Here is a 20,194-nt window from a genome sequence, read left to right as displayed (position 1 = left end):
CCTCGACTGCCGTTCCTCATATTTTGGATCTTCCATTCACTCAACCTTCCACACTGCACATCACATACAAGCTAACAGCACATCAGAGTAATTTTTGTTTCTGCTCTTTTTTTGCTCTTTTTTTGTTCCGTTTAGATGTTTTTTTTTTTTCAGTCTTCTGAGGTTGTTGTGGGGGATTATTTTAATGATGCACTTTGTTATATTTTTACGATAATCAATGAATCTTTGTGTGAAATGGTGTTTTAAAGATATCTATGGGTTTCAACTTTGGTTCAGTAAATTGGTCTTCTGAACAGAAAAAAGTCAATAGAATACTGTAATTACTTGATTCGCAGAAGTGTTTTATAATGGCAAAACCCCATTGGAAAATGTTCTGTGAACTTGGCCCTTAATGTGTTTAACAGATGTTTAAGGGACACTTCTTTGTTTTGTTTTTCGGGCAAAGACATCAGTGGGTGTGTTGTGTTCTTACAAAGCTGGCGTGATTGGGCAAAGCCAAGAAAACCGTGTTCTTGCGTTCACACTACTGACATTATAGGGACATTATTATTACAGTGGGTGGCGTTAGTGACCCTATTTGGGCAAACCATAATGGATGTGGTATGTTTCTGCAGTTCTAGCATTACTGGGCAAATTCAAGGCAAATGTGCTCTTACAGTGGCAGTACTGGCATAACCAACAACAATATATTCTCACAGTGGAAATGCTGCCATATATTACTGCCTGTAGCATCCCAAAACTGCTTTTTAACAATGCTTCTGTGTACTGTTGGTGACTTGGCATCTATTTTATGTTTTTCAGGTGACACTTTGGAGAAACGATTCCAAGCTGACAGGATTTTTACTAAATTTGTCACAGAAAGCTTAATGAAAATAAATCGATTAATCCATTATTTAAAACATGTCTATGGGGAGAGGGTGAAACCCCCGACTTGCTAAACTATGGGCCCGATTCATAGAATATTTTGCACGGTTCAAAGTGACTTTGCACTGATGAAAAGGGACTTTGCACTGCCGACACAAACCCTGATTCATGGAGCTGTGCAAATAGTATAGTATTTTTGCAGTGCAAAGTCAGCGCAGTCACTTTTGCAGTACAAAATCTTTTCACTGCAAGAATCGGCAGCTGATTGTTAGGAAATAGTTACATATCCTCCCCGCATAGAAACTATTCAACTCTCCACAGCTCTCTGGAGAATTTGGTGCAATCCTAAAATAAAATAACAGGCTGTCATCTCCTGATGACGTCCACGGTCTCATCCAAGGCTGAACCCCGCTGGCATTGCAAGAGGGGCCCGGCGTGTTGTTAATTGCGCCACGTCACGCTCACTGCTACATGGCAATTAACCTTGAGTTTATAGAGAAAACGAATTTCCTTAAACCCACGGCGTAGTCACAGTAGGATTTGCTCGGATTCCGGCTTCCCCTTGAGAGTCTGTATCTGCGCACAGAGGTGCGATTGGTCAGACGGCTTGGCCAGGGGTGATGGGGGGGGCAATGAGGCGTGTCTCCCGGTCCCAGCTTGTGCAGTCCAGGAACAATGGGCCCTGCTGCTCATCAGCTTTGAAATGACCCTTGAGCCACCAGCCTAACCCCATTTCACAAACTGATTTTTACAAACGGAGACATTCGCTGCAAAACACTCATGAGATTCAGTTTTCAAATGTCGAATATACCAAGCAAGGTCCAGTGCAGGCAACCTGCTGTAATCTTTCACCGTCAGATTAAGAGCCACAGGGACCTCTGGGCAGCAATAATTCAGGGTGCCTTGCCTTGCAGTCTGCATTATTTAAAGGAGGATTATATTCTAACATTTAAAAGAAATAACATATATTTCAAGGGAAAGTGAGTTTGTGTTCTGTTATTTTATATATGATTGCCTGTAAACTGAAACTAATGGCACGGCAAGTGAGGATAACAGAGAGGGTATGAGGAGGGAAACAGCCTGTGGGGTTTGTTTGGCTTTTTACCCACCCTTTGACTGCCCATGGCCATGCATGTCAATGTGTCCAGCATTTCCCATTACCTGTCCTTCTCCACCCAAAACATTTGTCCCTTCGCCCCTAGTATATCTTTGAGCTATCCGTTTTATTTCTAAGAGTCGTCTAAGAAGGTATTGGCTTAAATGCGGCTGAAATCAGCTCTTGGTGCAATACAAATGTGATAACCAAGTATGCCTTAAGCCACTTGGTTCATAAGCAATATATAAGTGTGTCCTTTGATCTGTTCCTTGCACCGAATTCCTGTTAATCCAAGCATTGTCAAAGGTATTAATACACAAAATAAAGCGGTGACAGCATACAAGCAATAGGGTTGCAGCTGTCAGAGTTCTCATACAAAACAATACCTTTTATATCAAAAACACGTCACAGTGACAACAACATAATGCAAAAGCCTACGGAATGAGGGGATTGTATAGGCGCTTTACAAATAAACAATACCAATTCCAACTGTGGTAACGGCCGTATAGTTATGGTTACGTTGTTAAACCCATAGGGAGACCACTTTTTCTGCAGTTTATAACTTTGCTCCCCCTCGAGGAATCCTCACCAAACTTAGACTGAATGGGCAAAAACTTTGCACACGGCTACAGGCCGAACGGCTGTATGGATTTTCACCAAATATGCGGCAGGTGAGGGGGCTTGGTTCAGAAAGCGTGCTTTTGTGTGTTTGGTGGAAATCCGGGAAAAGAGAAGGGATTAGAGGTGCACTACTCGTTCGTGTGTGTGTGTGTAATAAATAATTCTGTTAACATTCCTGTATTTGGGTTCAGATGAACCTGATTATTTCAGGTGCTGGAAAGTGTAGAGTCTCTAGACCAAAAGGGACCCCAAAATAGTAAGATACAAAGGGTTACCCCTTGTTTGTAAAGGGGTGAACCTTTCCTGCACTCCTGTAGGGTCAATGCCCTTCTTGTGCCCTTTCCTACTCGAAAAAGGACCACTTCTCGAGTTCAGATGTTTTCGCTTATAGCACCGTTACCGGTGTTTGGTAACCATTTCAATCAAAGTAAATTCAAATACTTTACTGTTTCTTTAGGAGTAAATATTAGAAGTCATAAATATGTATTTCCAAGAGAATCAGAAAATATACACATTTTAATCAAGTAAATCACAATAGGCATTCATAGCATGTCCTTATTAGCTTTGTATGCAGTCTTGACTTCAAACTGTACAAAAAATTCAGTATTCAAAGTAAGGGCAAAAAGTTCAGTTTAAACATAAAAATTAAATAATTGTCAAATAGTTTCTGGTAGTTCAGAGTCTATCTATTCCCCATTGACTTCATGGGGTTTTACATAGGTAAGTCTTTAGATTATAAAATATCCAGGATAGTCCTTTTTAGATTTATTTTCAGGATCCAGAGGATACTAGGAACAATGTTTTTGAAATTAGTGCCAACGCGTTTCGAACTTAATGAAGTTCATCTTCAGGGCCATCAAGTGATCTGTTCCAAAGGGAAATGTCCATTCTGTAGGAAAGACAGAGATGGGCTTAATTGTAGTGGTTTGACAATGTCTCGTTTCTTACAGTTAGAATAATATTGTCAATTAGGTAGCTTTTAGAATTTCATCCATTCCATATAAAGCCTAACTTTCGTTTACTCGGGTCTATAAGTATGGGGATTAATACTCACCACAAGGGCGAGTGTATTTTCTCCGAGGTAAGTATGGTGTTGGAGGATAGCTGGTCATTCGCCCACAGAAAATATTACCAGACTCTGAAAAAATGAAACTTATTTCAGTACAATGTGCTTACGGCTTCAGTTTCACATAATGCCTCATACGTGTGCTCGTACGGAGTAACCGCATTGAGCCAGATTTTCGAGTGTGCTATACGGCGGGACACCAATGCTTCTATGTGTTCAAGATTGTATCGAGCTTGTGATTTCCCATTAGCGCTCGTAACTTCTGAAAGTGTATCTATGTTTATAAATCGGTTGAAGGGGTATCTATGAATGCGGAAAAGGTTGCGGTGGTATAATATCATAATTCCATTTACCTTTCTCGTAGTGTTCTGCTCTTCTCACCGTGAGGCTAAAGCGGCCGCCATCGAGATTGTATTCTCGTAACTGTGGTGACTGTGCGCATGCGTGTATCCTAATATAGCGCCTGCCATCTTAGTGTGGGCTCCTAGGCTGAGTCCATGTAGTCATGGAAACCGTTTGTATTGATATTCTAGCGGCGTTGTGTGTATCACAGCCTGCATTTCAATGGGTGAGTGTAATGATTGTTGGGGGTCGCTTTTAGGATAACAGATTGATAAATCGATCCTGCTGTCTTTCTGGGTGAGTGCGGTGACGGTAAAAAACGTGATTGTATGACCCTAAGTGCTGTGCAGTCGGAACGCTGGGAATGAACCCCTCGTTCCTCCGGAGCACCTGGGTCATAACCTGTCGTTTTTGTTTTGAATATGCATCTTTCACATATTACTCCTTCACAATTTGCATTCGGGGAGTAGAGAGAGATACTACACCCATATTCAATAGCTTCATCATGGGGACCATATCTGGGGAGTGGCACTTTTATACAGAAATCATTCCGTATATTCAGAGAGGGGAACTTTGGGGTAGCAGAGTGTTACATGGAACATATCATATACTCAGATGAATTACATCAGTCTCTTGGATGGTATAAGGCATCTGTTGGAGATTCCACTCACAATCTGTTTGTTTGGACGCATAGGGTGATACAATCCAGTTTATACAAAACACATTAAATCGAAATCACAATTCATTCCTCTTGGGTACAACGTATCCAACCTGTCGACCCAAAAGATTTCTCGTTGTAACAGTCTTTTCCGTAAATTGCCGCCTCTAGAGGCTGATTTAACTTGTTCTAAAATCACACACTGTAGTTGTGCAATGGTGTGTTTCTGTTCTTGAAGTGTGCTGCCACTGGTGATTTTGTGTTCTGGGTTCTAATGTTGGATTTGGCTATACTATGCCAATTCGCGGTTACCTAAACAGGCAACAACCTTGTGTGTTGATTGCAGGCAGCCTTTGCTATGGCATGACAGCTCCATGGGCGATCTCTTTCTGTGATGAGTAGTGGCAGGGTGAATTGCAGAAGGGGAGTGTATTCCACATGACATGAACATTTAAGTATAGCGTGCACTATGGTGTGTTGTGTGTGGTAATTCCATAGCCCCTTCGATGCATGGCTGGAGCCCTTGCACAGAAAGGTATGTCCACTGGTTGAAAAGGTATGTCCACTGGTTGCAAGTAGGTGTAATGTTGTTTCTTTATGTGTGTGGTTTGGCTACTTGCACACATTGATGGTTGCATGGGTATGGGGATTGTTACAACATCCTACAGTTGTAGGTGTACGGGTGGAGATGCTGCAGTGAGCAGTCCTGTAGTGTGTCCACTGGGTGCAGTGTTGGATTAGTGTCCATATAGAAGAGGGTAAGGTTAAACTGGTTCTTATATGTGCTTCGGTAGTCTGCATTGCGCAGATTAGTAAGTGTTGTAGTGCACTATGCTGTATTATTTAAACGTACGTACTAGAGTGTTGGGAGCAGGACCAATGTTGTGAAAATGTTGTTGTTTGGTTGGCATTAATGCAATGCTTTATGAATGGAAGTGGGTAGCAGTGCCAATCACTGTGGTATGTTTGTGCATTATGGTAAGTGGAACATGTGTCCTTGCATCCCTGCTTTATTGTGCGGCGGTTGGGTAGAAGTGCTGGTGCCTATGTTGTGAATTCTGGCACATAGCTACATGTTCGCTTGCATGTCTCTATTATGTTGTGCTGGGTGTGGGCAAGGTCTAGACTGTTGGGTGCATGGCTGAAGGCCATAGCCATAGGTCATGCCCCCAACAGTCTAGGCCTAGGCCTTCACCACAGCCACCCCAACATAATGCAGCAATGCAGTTGTAACTCTGCATGTCTTCGAAGTTGGGAACCTTTACACAATGGTTGTGGAGGACATTGTAGAACTGTTAGAACAGCAGAAGTGAGCTGCTATGTGTACATTAGCATATGTGCAGGTCATTGCACGTGTTTCACATTAGGGAGTCACATATGAAGACTTGCGTTCGCTAGGGTTTGCCCTTTCTAAGAGCCTTCAAATGTTGCATTGGATGCATGGCTGGAGCCCTTGTACCGACAAGTATGTCCACTGGTTGCAAGTAGGTTTGACATTCTTGCTTTGTGTGTCGTTAGGCTGCATTGCATAAATTGTTGGTTCAATGGGTGTGGTGATTGTTAGACCATTTTACAGTTGTCGGTGCATAGCTGGAGATGCTGCAGTGAGCAGTGCTGCAGCGTGTCCACTGGGTGAGTGTTGGATTACTGTCCGTATAGAAGAGGGCACGGTTGAAGTGGATGCAATATGTGCTTGAGTAGTTTTCATTAAGCAGGTTAGTAAGTGTTGTACTACACTCTGCAATATTGCTTGTATGCAGTTACTTCTTACAGTTGTCACTGTATGGGTGGAGATGCTGCAGTTAGCAGTGCTGCAGCATGTCCACTGCGTACAGTGTTGGAATAGTGTCCATATAAAAGAGGGTCCGGTTGAACTGGTTCTTATATGTGCTTGGGTAGTTTGCATTGCACAGATTAGTAAGTGTTGTCGTGCACTATGCAGTATTGGTTCTATGCACTTACTAGAGTGTCGGGAGCAGGACCAATGTTGTCAAGATTTTGTTGTTTGGTTGGCAGTAATAGAATGCTTTGTGAATGGAAGTGGGCAGGGGTGCCAAACAGTGTGGTATATTTTTGGATTATGGTAACTGGAACATGTTTGCATGTATTGCTGTATTATGGGGTGGCCGTTGGGTAGAAGTGCCTATGTTGCATTTGTAAATTCTGGTACCTGGCTACATGTTCACCTGCACGGCTCTGTAATGTTGTGGTGGGTGTTGGCAAGGCCTAGATTGTTGGGTACATGGCCAAAGGCTGTAGGATGTAGACCATGCACCAAACAGCCTAGGCCTTCACCACATCCAGCACAACATAATGCAGGCATGCATTTGTAACTCAGCATGTATTTGAATTTGGTGACTTTTACACAATGGTTGTGGAGGACATTGTAGACTTAGTAGAACAGCAGAAGTGAGCTGCTATGCGTACATTAGCATATGGTGTACATCATTGCCCCTGTTGCCCAATAGGGAGCCAAAGTCACCATTTGCGTTTGCTATGGTTAGGCCCTTATAAGACCCTTGCTTTAGGAAGTGTTTGAAGATATTGTGGCATGAAAAGAAATGCTCAGCAACACACATGTAAAATATGGCCAATGTACACAGCCTCCTACTTACCGTTCAGCACACCCAACGTAACGTTATGCAGCCATGCATGAAAATATGTGGCCAGGGTGAAAGCTGGCAGGCTCAATTGCAGATGGGGAATGCATTACACATGACATGAGAATGTAAACATGTGGTGTACCATTGTGTGTTCTCTGTGGTGAGGGTCTAGCGCCGTGGATGCATGGCTGTAGTGGAAAGGGAAGAAGGACTGTCCCTGCTTTACTGTGTCATGGCCCTCACTGTAGCTGGGAAATCGCACATGCCACATCATGCCCTTTTAAGCATGGTGGGCATGGAAATGGAATTGTGGGAATTAGCCAATCAGGTGTCGAGGGTGTGCCTCACAGGAAGGGCCCGTACTATTTTTCCCCCATCAGTCTGTGTAGTGAGGGTGGCAGGTAGTGATGGAGAGATGCAGAGTCCTAATAGTGGGTGATACCTTTGTGCAAGATCTGTACAAGTATGCTGTGCAAAGAAGCATGGCTGCTAATTTTGCATTGGAAGGAGTGGAGGCTTTCTGGGGCACTGTCTATGAGTGCAGTTTCGGTGGTATGGTTTACCTTTGCAAATGTGTGGCTTTTGTCAGTATTGTTGATGTTGTCGTACTGCATTATGGAGCTCTACATTTGGGCTACATGTCGTGTGACGTTTGCTCCGTCGCCTAAAGAAGTTGATGGAAGAAGTGATGCAGATTTGTCCCACTTCGAAGGTGGTTTTCTCAAGCATACCACCAAGAGGAGCTGGGACCATGCCGGTGTAATTTGTCCCCAGCCAGAGGTCGGAAAGTGTTTCATTAACAGAAGCATGTGTCGATTTATGTCCACTGCTGGGATGTTCTCCACCGACTATGACATCATTCATGAGCGAAATTTGCACTGGTTCCATGAAAATGGAATTTGTTTGACCAACATTGGCAAAGCTGTTTTGTTTTACACTGTGCAAAAAGTGTTGAAGACAATCCTGTCACAATGTAAGGAGGCAAACAAAAGAGAAACTCTGATAAACATCAAAAACAAAAAAGGTTCTTTGTAAGCAGGTAAACAAGATAAATTTAAAAAAAAACATATTTCCCGAGGGACTAATAAAGACCCAATCCCCTAACCTGTTTCACACTTCTTCCCCCCACATCCCCCTTCCTAGCACGATAACTCAGCGTATTCCGTAATAGTTTCAAGATTTAACGTGCCACATTCGGCCCTTTTCAGGATGGTAGCCATGGAAATGGGACTGTGGAGGCAAAGGGATTGCTCAATAAAGTTTCTGGTTGTGGTGTGTATGGAAAAACTGTTGCAGAAGGTCTCTTTGTACAGAGAAATGCAGATGACTATGGTGGAAGTATGCAAGCTAAGGGTCAGGCATCCTGTTTGTATGCTTGCACTGTATGTACTTGTTTGAAGTTGTTAACATACACTTCGGGCCTCATTACAAGTATGGAGGTAGCCATGCCACTTTTAGCGGCATGGCTTTCCCCATACCGGGTACCGGGTCCGGGTTCCAGAAATGAGGCATTACCAGGCCATTCCAACCTTGGAGAGCCCGGTAATTCCCTTTCCTGGGACCCAGACCCGGTACATCCCCATTACCATTTCAGCCCCCATAAGGCTCAATGGGAATGGGGAGGATGCTAACGTCATTAACGTGCCTGTTGTTAGCATCCTGGTCTGTTAGCGGGTCCCGCTAAGGATGCCTGGTTTTACCAGACGTCCTTAGCGGGACCTGCGAGCAGACCTCGTAATGAGGCGGTAGAGGGTTAACAGCGCTGGCAGCTCTACCGGTGCTGTTAATCCTCTACCACCTTCCTCGTAATAAGGCCCTTAGTATTGCTTTTCTGCGATCATTTTTCATAAGTTTGCAGTAAGTCGGGTGCTGTGGAAAACATTTTTGTGAAGTGTACAAGGTAAGTGGTAGGCATCCTGTTGGTATGAATACAATGTGTGTATAATATCATATGATGTGATATTGTATGATATGACATTTATACTGCACATATACACACGTTTTTGAGACAGTGAACCTACTAGGCCAAGTGTCACTCAGATCACCATCAAGTGCATGGGGGGAGGAGAAAGTGCAGTACATGGGAAGAAGAAACAATGACAATAAGTAAAAATACGGCCCGATGGTGGCAAGTGCAGACATCAGGTGGTGGTGGTGGAAATGTTAGGGATATAGAAAACTGTCCCCAAGTCGGGGTTTGCCAGAAAGGCAGTGCAGGGGTGCAACTGGTGGGGGAGGTTGCCTGAGCCCGAGATCAGAGAGTGGCAAGATAACCAGTGCAGAATCAGCTTCAGCCAGGAAGTCAGCAGGGGATAGGAGGAGAAAAAGCAGAGACAAAGAGAAAGGTTTTGAGGTCCTTCTGAAACCAGCAATGGTTCTCCTCAGGTTTCAGGTAGGCAGGAAAGCTGTAGCTGAGGGAGGCCCCAGCCGAAGAAAGAGATCTACCCCCAACTGGTTGCTTGCTGAAGCAAGTGACCCTGAGGGAGTTGGAGGCGGATGAGTGAAGAGCTTGAGCATGGAGATATTTAGGAAGTGAGAGTTGCAGGTATTGAGGCCCCAGGGCCCAGAAAGCCTAGTGCATAATGCAGAGTTTTGACCTTATTCTTCGCAGCTACTGGGAGTCAATGCAGACATTTCAGTACCAGAGAGATATGATTCCTGGGCTTGAGGTCAAGCACAAGGCATGCAGTCTTCTACTGGATAAGTTGCAGAGGGCAGAAGCAGGCAGATTTAGAATGAGGCTGTTGCAATAGTCTAGCCTAGAGAGATCCACAGCTGTAGAGACAGTGAGCTTTTCGCATGTTGCTTTAGGTTTGTAACATACATTCAGTGCTGGTTTTGGTGCCATATGTTTACAATGTATGTAGGAGATGCATTAGTGGAAAAACAAATTTGTTGTATTGTCAGAAGTAAATAAGAGAGTCCCTGTTTCGATATTACAATGGGTGATATGGGTAAATGGAAACATTGCAAGCATATACAACTGAACTGCCACTTAACAGTAGTGGAAGGGAGAAAAAAACAGCAACCTTTTTAAGAACGTAATGGATGTTCACTGGCAGATACCATCCGCACAGGCACTTAAAACAGGGTTGTAAACATACTGCAGGAGAAGGTTTCATACCTCCACTTTGTGGTTATGTGTGCTCATGTGGATGAATGTTGATGCACAAATCTTGCATTCTTTTACTGAACTTTCTACTGGATGTGCTTTTCAATGACATGACAGTTGGAGGCTTAGTGTGCAACGGTACATATGAAGTGTTGTAAAGAAGTGACAGTGTTAGATGCTAACGTCTTGGATGCCATTAGTGTATGCTTGTGTGACTATTTCACGGTACCCAATGAGGTAGTGATGGACAACAAATAGTGGAAAGGGAGAAGAACTGCTTCTGCTTTACTGGGGCGCAGCCCTCGCAGTACTTAGGGAAGCGCACGTGCCACATTCTGCACTTCTCACCATTCTGGCCAATGGAAATGGGACTCTGGGGATTGTCCAATCAGGTGCTCACGGTGTTTGTCACAGGAAAGGGCGGCAATATTTTTTTTATTACTCTGTGTAGTGAGAGTGGCATGCAAAGATGGAGAGACACACTGTCAGCGATGCCTTTGTGGAAGATCTGTTCCAGTATGCCATCGAAAAAGGCTTTTATGGCAATTTCGATTTGGAGGCAGTGGAGGCTTTGTGGTGCTGTGGCGATGTGTGCAGTTTTGCCGTTGTGCTTTCAGAATGTCGACGAGTGGCCACTTTCGTTACTGTACATGGTGTAGTCGTGCACTATGGAGTTCCATGTCTTGTTCCCATGTCTACCGTCGACTGAAGAAGTTGATGAAAGCAGTGAAGCACATTTGTCCCACTGCCAACATGCTTTTCTCATGTATACCACCAAGAATGGTATGGGACTATTCCAATGATTGGTGTCGCCAGCCAGAGGCAGGAAGGGGCCTTATCAACAGAAGCATGTGTGACTTCTTGAGAGCTGCTGGGAGGTTCTCCTGTGAGAATGACAACATTGGTTATCGATTATATACACCTTTTCAATGCAAATGGCATTTCTTTGTCAACCAGTGGCAATGATATTTTGTTTCACAATCTACAGGCGCCACTGAAAACCCTATTGTAAGAAGGTGAGCTGAACTACAAAACACAAAAATACTTATACAAAACGAAAAAAAGGTGTTTCTATGGAAGCACCTTTAAAAAAATAAAAAAGGCTCTTTTCAGAGTCATCACTACTAACAAAGTCCCCTATCCTGATTGAAATTTATTTCTTTACACCCCCGTGTGCACAGCTCAAAAAGTCTGCTGACATCACAATATTGCGGGGTTGAAAAGTGTCACATACGGCCCTTTTGCAGATGGTGGCCATAGAAATGGTCCTGTGGAGGCTACGGATTGCTCAATAATGTTTCTGGGTGTGGTTTGTACTCACAGACTGTGGTACATGGTGCATTTGTCGACAGAAATGCAGAAGGTACGGTTATGGCTGTGTGTTTCACGATCCACAGCGTATGGTTTTTGGGTGAGTTCTGAATACATTGATTGAAAGTAAATGGAAAACAATGTACAGTGGCTGCTCATTTTGGATTCTATCATGTCGATTTGTATTGGTATGGAGTACCTACAATGAAGTGACTGATTTTGGTTTGTCCTTGTGAGACTTTGGTGACGCGTGATCATGCCAACATTATTGTTCTTCATTGTGGAGGGAACATTTTACAACATGTTACACGCGTTTCAGTGCCGTTTGCGAAGAAGGAGGCACTTTCCCACGTCATGCGTCTGTTTCTGATCTCCTGCATCATTTTTTATCGCATTACGGAGGCACAGATGTGGTTGCGTTATTTTTCATTTGGTACGGAAATGGAGAAAGCGCGGTACATTGTGAAGAAGTCTATTTGTGTCTTTTTACGTCATGTGCCAATGTTGTACTTCAAAAATGGGAATATGACGTTTCACAGTACAAAGAGTTTTTCCCACCAGTAGCGTTCATCTTACTATTCCTGCCATTCCGATTTCTGTACGCCCTATCCAGAATGCCTTGATGCCCCTCTTGGAAGTACAGGAAGAATTTTTGTAGTCAGTGTTGCGCACTTAAACTCTTCAAAACGTGTAAAAAAACTCATTTTACAGCAAGCACTTTCTACCCGATTCCACTACAGTGTTTTCCACAGTGCCACGGCTCCCTTTATTTTCTGCACATTCTGTGGAGCGTATACGGTGCGCAGCGCCCTGCATCCGTTCATTGTCAATTCCATTGTTCAACTCTGAAAGGAGCTTTCTTTATTTAACTTTTTTCCTTTTCCAGTTGATTTCTATTTATTTTGCTCTTGTAACCCACGACACAGATGGAACAGAAGGCAAAGGACGATACGGAAGGGGCAGCACCTACAGGGATAACATATGGGACGTGCAAAGAGAGGGAAATGTAGGGTGGCCCTCACTTAAATGTGCAGCAGTCATTGTCATGCTCCCAGACCGACCCTTCCCAAGCACTTCTAAGTAGCTTCCCTCTGCAGAGTAGCGTGTCACAATACAATGCCCTTTGCCAGCTAAGGGTCTGTAGAGTAGCATATGGTCTGCAAGGATATTTAAAGATCTGCTGCCCTACAGGAGTGTCCTAGTTGTTGGCCACAGCAGATGTGGAGAATGCTGTACCCTACTGCATTGTTGGAAGGGCAGTACCCTGCCCACTGGTCCATTGTGCTTCCATTTCAGTTCTCATCACATCAGTACGGACACTTCATGGTACAGCATTAGCCGTAGGACCAGCATTCATGGAGATGAATACATTCAGAAATACAAGAATGCTTACAAGAACGAGAAACGCAGCTTGATTACGTGGAGCAGGAAGATAATTATTCAGTGAGACCCATGTGGCTACAGTACTTTTCTAACCAACACTGATATTCTTTGCGCTCTGAAGAATCTGCTGTTTGCTTACTTCTTTTTACATGCACTAGCATGTGAGTGACCAAGCCGCACCAGCTTTGCCATTTTGCAGACCCACTACAAACTGTCACACCTGCTGTTAAATGTTTTCTCTAACTCTATGACCCGTAGGCGAACCCTTGACACTTTCCGTCTCAGTGCTCAGTACAGAGATGGTGTGTCTGTTTCATGGGTCATGGAAAGGAAAGCAGCACATCAATCCAATGAATGCAACATTTAACATACCCACCGTTTGCTGGAGGTTGCTGTTCCTTGTTTTCCAGTGGGCCTCATACAACCAGGTGTGCTGCAGCCATAAATTGGTAGGTTTGTACAGAAACCCACGTAGTCGCCAGGACTACTTGAAATGTGGTAATCTACCGTACAAATCCGTAGGGCTGGCGACTGGGGGTGTGTGACCAGCACACAGAGGATGCCTTACGCATGCGCATAGCTGTGCAACAGACAGACGTGCACTCCCACAACTAATTAAAAGTGCATTAGAATATGCAGCCATGCGGCCAGTACTGGAGTCCTACGGATACCTGCATTGTGATTGCACATACGCCGGCCAGATGCAGTCTCGCTAGAAAACCTCCATATTGCCAACCTGCAGTCATGTCGGACAGTAATGTGCAGCACAGACTCACCATGCAATGTTAACACAAAATGAAAAACCACTCATACACTCACCAACACTTAACATGTACACCTTTAATTTCTAAGATACACCGACACTATTAGGAAAGGGAAGGGGTAGCACAAATAGATACATACACAGTGGAATTTGAGCTTTCAATAAGTTCGTCATGAGGGCAGCCAAGGAATCCGTGACGAAACGTTGTTAACGGGACGTTATGGTTCAGTTGCGATACCAAAAACCTATCATCTTTACAGAAAACACTATGATAAAGCAACATTGTGGTTACAGTGGCAAACTAAAAACCTATGAAATTCACTAACAAAAAACATTGTTAAATGGACGTTATGGTTAAGTTGCGCTACTAAACACCTATCACCTTTACTAAAAAAACTATGCTAAAGCAACGTTCCAGTTACAGTGCCCTACTAAAAACCTGTGAAAGTCACTAACAAAAAACATGGTTTAAGGGACGTTATGGTTAAGGTGCGCTACTAAAAACCTATCCCCTTTAGTGAAAAAGCTACGCTAAAGGAAGGTTCTGGTTACAGTGCCCTACTAAAAACCTATCAATTTCAGTGAAAATACGTTGGTGAAGGGATGTTATGCTTCAGTTGCCCTAAGAACAACCTAGCAAATTCAGTGCAAAAACCTTTGTTACAGAGACGTTACAGTTACTTTGCACTAGCAACAACCAAAAAACTATAATCAATGTAGTGCTGTGCAATTCTGATTTTCCTGCGGGTTTAAAAGGCTAGCAGTAGGGTTTCAAGATTGGTACAAATACATATGGCAATTATAATTTTGCCCACACTTTTGGTTTAAAATAAACACAGGGTGATTTAGTGGTTTGTTTTTCAGACCATCACCCCCCACTTTGGTGTTTGTTGGGGAAGCCGGACAGAAAAATTTGAACGATTTGGAGAATTGTGGATTTCAGACCCGCCGCCACTGAAAGGCCTGTGTTGGGTTGCTGGATAAAAAGGTTGGACTGATTTAAGAAGATATACACCCCTCTTACTTAAAGAAGTCAGGGTCTTTGGACAAAAAGGATTACCCATTTAATTTATAGGCTATAGTTTTCAGCACACACTGCGAAAATAGCTTTGTTAATTTCGAATTTTAACATAATACACCCGCTGTGTTCTGCCAAATTGGGAATTAATTAAATGAATATTTTTAGTTTAATAGGCTAAGGATCTACACAGTTGTGCCCTCCAGCACACTATGAAGCAAAAGGATTCAAGGCAAGCTGACTCCCCCACCATTTGGTTTCCCAGGGCTCAGTTCTACTTACACAGAAAGCCACTGTTTAAAGTTCAGAAAAGCCAGCTGCATCTCAGGGCACTCTAGAAAGATGGGCAGGGGTCTGGTCACTCCACTTTCAAAGATGGCCTCCCGCTCTCCACCATAGGACCCAGTCAGCTTTGAGGCCATAATAATAAACAGCGCCACCCATATGCACTCTCAGAAATCTCTTCTGGTGTCTCCTTACAGCTGTTAGATGGTACGTTTCAGCAGCCCTCTCTGTCTCTCTCTTTCTCTGTCTGTGTGTTTGTTCCTGTCCCTGTGTGTATCCCCCATACAGAACAGCGATGTCACCACCAATTTTACAATCTTGGGGATGTACCCTGCAATAATTCCTGCAACTAGTATTGGACAGTTACCCTCCTCTCTCCTCCCAAACCCAGCCTCCAAGTCACGATTGATTTAGGGGTCTGGAGCAACATAAGTCAATTCCCATTTGTAATCACCATTTGTTCTCCTTTCAAAATGTTGGCAAAAACTAGTTGTGTGCCACAACTTCATAATTTTCTAGCAATTGCCATAATATATACATTTTCTGATTCAACTAATCATGGGAAATTAGATAAGGTGACCACCAGATCCGTACCATGTAGCACGGTCATGTGGCACCTTTCTGCCATTTCCATAAAAAGCATAACAGTTACAAATATGTACGTTATTACCAATATCGCTAATTTTATTCTCCATCGCCTCACTAACTCTCACATCTGGAACATGTTCAGATCAGCCAGAAAACTAGTTTAACTGGCCATTACAGTTCCCTGAGTCGTAGGTTGCGGAATTGTATATCACTACAATCACCTGGAAATTACATAAAGAAATTGTACATACATTAAATCAGTGCAACTTGTGGTTGATGAGAAAAAGACCTACATGATAAAAGTCTTTTTAAATTAATTGTGAATCTTCGTTTGGTAATTTGCACTGCAAGGTCCAAATGTAAAGGGCAAAAGTTGGGGTGCATGCTTGTATGCTTCCTTTTGCCTTTCATATTTGCACTCCACTGTGCAAAGTGATTAAACACTGCCTGGCACGCATGGCAAGCAGTGCTCACAATTAAGATTAAACTGGAACAGCCTCCCTTCCTCCCTGAAAGTTGACGAGAACCATCTCCGATTCCGGAAGCACCTCAAACCCTTCCTCTTTGCTTCTGCTTGTTCTCCGCCTCTCCCCTGCTGAACTCCTGACTATACCTGAAACTGCACTGGTTACCTGGCTACCCTCTGATCTCGGGCCCAGATACCCTCCCCTGCCAGTTGCACACCTGCACTGCCTCCCGGGCACCCCCCGCACTTGGGGTCTGTTTTTCTGTATCCCTACAGTCCCCCACCAGCACTTTACACCTGATGTCTGCACTGCACTTGCCATCAGATGGCCGTACTTTTGACTTATTGCTTCTACTTATTCTATGTATCCCATGCACTGCACTGTCCCCACCCCCTTACCCAGCACTTGCGCGATTTGAATGACACCTGGCCTAGTAAGTTTGTTGTCTCTTTCTTCCCGCTGTTCCCCTTCCCTTGCCTTGTCGCGCCTTGAAACACTTGTGTATAGGCGCTGTCAAGGAATTTTCCTGAGGCCGGCAGAGCCGTGCCAAGGGTCCGCAGACTTCCAGCTCACAGAGGGCCCTGACGCCCTCCCAGGTCCCAAGAAGCCATGGTCCACGCAAGGAGCAAGAATCTACTGTGGTTTATTTAGAAACACAAACAGGGTTGTTATAAATGCCATATCATATCATATAATATCATAAGCGCATCGGAGAATGTTTAATTTTCATTTGTGAACACTGCTTGCCATGTGCGTAGGGTAAGCAGTGTTTACAATTAGAAATGTATTCTGTCTGACATGCTAGCATGCCGGACAGCCTTTACTTGTAATTGTAAACGCTGCCTTCCGGGCAAGCATGGCAGGCATTGTTTACAATGGATCCCTATGGGCTCCGCCTGCTTTATGCTGGTGCATAAAGCTGGAGGACCCCATAGAGATCACTAGCGTTTGTGCCTGCATGAAAGTGCCTGCCCGCACAGATGCTGGAGCATTGAATGGCGGAGCGGCAACGAGGTGGAGGAAACACTGGCTGCGGTCCGATCCTCATCTGCGCCATACAAATGATTGAAAATGGAGGTAACATTAATGGAAGGCGTAAAAATGCCATGCACAGCTTTTACGCTTTCCATGAACGCCACGCCCCCCATTGAACATAAGCCCCTATGTGTTTAGGCAGACTTGTGCATTATGGAACAATGCACCTCACGTTTCGTAGTGTAAGACTATTGGTTCCTTGGGCTGTAGCAAGTCTAGGAAATGCCCTGGTGAGCAATATGAAAGGATGTGCTGGGATCTTTATAGGATAGTCTAGTAGGAATCATATAGGATTTCCTACAGGGTGGGGCTGTGGTTAGTGGGACAGTCAAAACGTTGTAGAGTGAACAATAGGAATGAGGCCTATAAGAGACAATTGTCGTAAATGCTATCATGGGGAAAGTACCGTGTACACATTCATGGCCTCGCCACGTAACATGTATGGGTGAGCTTCAAAGCTCATCACAGCTGCTTTTAATGACCTTACACACGGTTTTCTGTTGAGATGTACATTACGAAACCGGAAATGGATTTGTTTGCATTCTTTCTTTATTTCATGTTTTCCTTCATTATTTCGGTAGTTGGTGTCCATTGGGAAATCAGCACAACCATATAAAATGGGTGTCCCATTAGATTGTGCTATAAAAGTCCTATTTGCTTTCCCATGCAAAATCCCCATGATCTTTTTACATAGGTGGTTTTAAAAAAAAGCACCAGGAGACATGTGGACAACATTTAAAGAACAGCAGGTCATACAGAATGGACTAAAAGTTCGAGGACCAAATTCTCAAATAAATGTCTGCATAAAGGAGGAGATGCGCGCGAGCATATAATTAATTATTTGTGCAAAATGAAGATGTGCCACAATCTCAAAGAGCATTTGAATGTGTGCATCACAGTTGCACACATGCAAAGGCCTATCCTCACCCTCTCTGCACACCTCAAGGGGCATGTTTGATTAGATTTAAATTATTTATATGACGCACGCATGAAATTAATCGTATCTAGGCGCAGATGTAAACAAATGACAGAGAAAGGCAGGACGAATGAGTCACTTCCAAGGGGATTCTGCAGTGTCCACATGCAGAGAAAGCCCCTTCACAATAATGCACTTGAACAAGTGTTTTGAAGCCTTACGAAATTGACAAAGGGATTTAAGTGACCGAATTTTCAGCGGAAGGTTATTCCATAATGTAGGCCCATAAACTGCAAATCTCCAGTTGCCCCTAAAACACAAGAGGAAGGTGGAACTGTCAGAAGCATTTCCTCGCCAGACCGGAGCATGCGTGTGGGTTGGTATCTGCTGACTTCTTCCAGCAATTATGACTGATGGAAAAAGGCTGTTCATGCATTTAAATACTAAACAAAGAACCTTAAATTCTATTCTATCATTTACTGTTAACCAATGCAAAGAGCATCGCAGTCCAAAAATGGGGGAAGACTTCCCCACTCTGAATACCTCACCGGACTGCAGCAATTTGAGCTTTCTGCATTCTGGCGTTGTTTAAGAGGGACTCCTCCCAGAAGACTGTTGCAGAAAACCGGTTCACTAAAGCCCCCACTGCATGAACTCACTAAGGGACACATTGAAACGCCTGCCGTAGAAAACCGACTGCACCTTGTCACCCACTGCTCAGATTCTCCTGCCAAATTAAGCCTCCATTATTAATCCTTTATTATTTATTTATATTATTTTTCATTTACAATTCACTTAATACCAGCAAGTGGTTTCTAAGCGCTGGATCGGGATTCGAACCTGTGTTGCACCGCGATACCCCTGAGCTATCCTGTCAAACTAGAAATTATATTGTGCCTCCTATTGCTATGAATATATGTATATTGGCCTACACCAAGCTGCTAACAAGCTGCTTATAAACTACATGTGAATAAACTCGCATTGCAAGGTCCTGACCTTAGAAACCATGTAAACTGTCATTTTGGGTCAAGCCGCCATTTTAGGTTTTCTTGCTCTATAAAGTCACCATGTGAGCTAAAATGGTAGCCTATGTTATTCAGAACAGAACTCAATTGTCATGACCTCTGTACAGCCAATGTATAACTTGCCTGCAGGCCACTTGTTAGGGTCATGAGCTGAGACCTTGTCCTTCTGCTGACCTGTGTGCAATGGATTACCTGTATCACCGAAACTGATCTATAATTGAATGAGAACACCTGCTTAACTATATTGTATAAATTAAGTCAAGCATTGTAATGTTAGGCCTAGAGCATACATTATTACCATTTCTTCTTGTTAATGTATAAACCTAAGATGAACTAGATTTGACCTGGCAAGGGACCCTAGAGCAGTAACTTATTTATGGAATGGTTAACCTGCAGAAAGGCTGGACAACAGGCTGGAGAAATGTATAAAAGCCTGACTGTTTCAATGAATATTTGCACTCACTGAGCACACCGAACCACGCCGGAGTTCGCTGTGTTGTACTGAGGGTCGATAGCTATCTGAATTTTGTTCTGTTCTTTTGTAACTGGATTCAGTATAAAATAAAGTACTTTGTATGTTCCTTTGTAACCTGTGTTTGGTGTGTTTCCTTTTTGGTTACCCTGCCTCATATCATTTCCTTGTTTTCACAGTTGGCGCCCGGAATAGGGACCCTCAAGATTGATGCCGGATTATTGAAGGTTGACGCACGCTATCGGACCGGGATCGGACGGTGTGACATAACGGGCTCGACTGAACGAGACGCGACACCTCAACAGCGCTGCACGATCCATTCCCTGGACGATAGCCGTGTGGTCTGAGACGGCATCTTGACGAGGGTCAATTTTTTGAGGCGGGCAGATTTGCCGAAATCACCATACACAAGGTAAAATTTGTTAGGTAAGTCCTTTGTAAACCGATCGGTGCTCGTTAGGTTTGGTCAGGTGAGTCGTTACCCGACTCTTAATTCAACCCTGACAATTTGAATTTGGCCAGTCAATGGTATTTTTGAGATCCCTCGTATTGAATATTTAGATTCAGTC

This window comes from Ambystoma mexicanum, chromosome 8, assembly GCF_040938575.1.
Source record: "Ambystoma mexicanum isolate Mex_15411 chromosome 8, UKY_AmexF1_1, whole genome shotgun sequence".
Lineage (NCBI taxonomy): Eukaryota > Metazoa > Chordata > Amphibia > Caudata > Ambystomatidae > Ambystoma > Ambystoma mexicanum.
The sequence above is the reverse complement of the archived record's forward strand: the minus strand, read 5'-3'. Positions refer to the sequence as shown.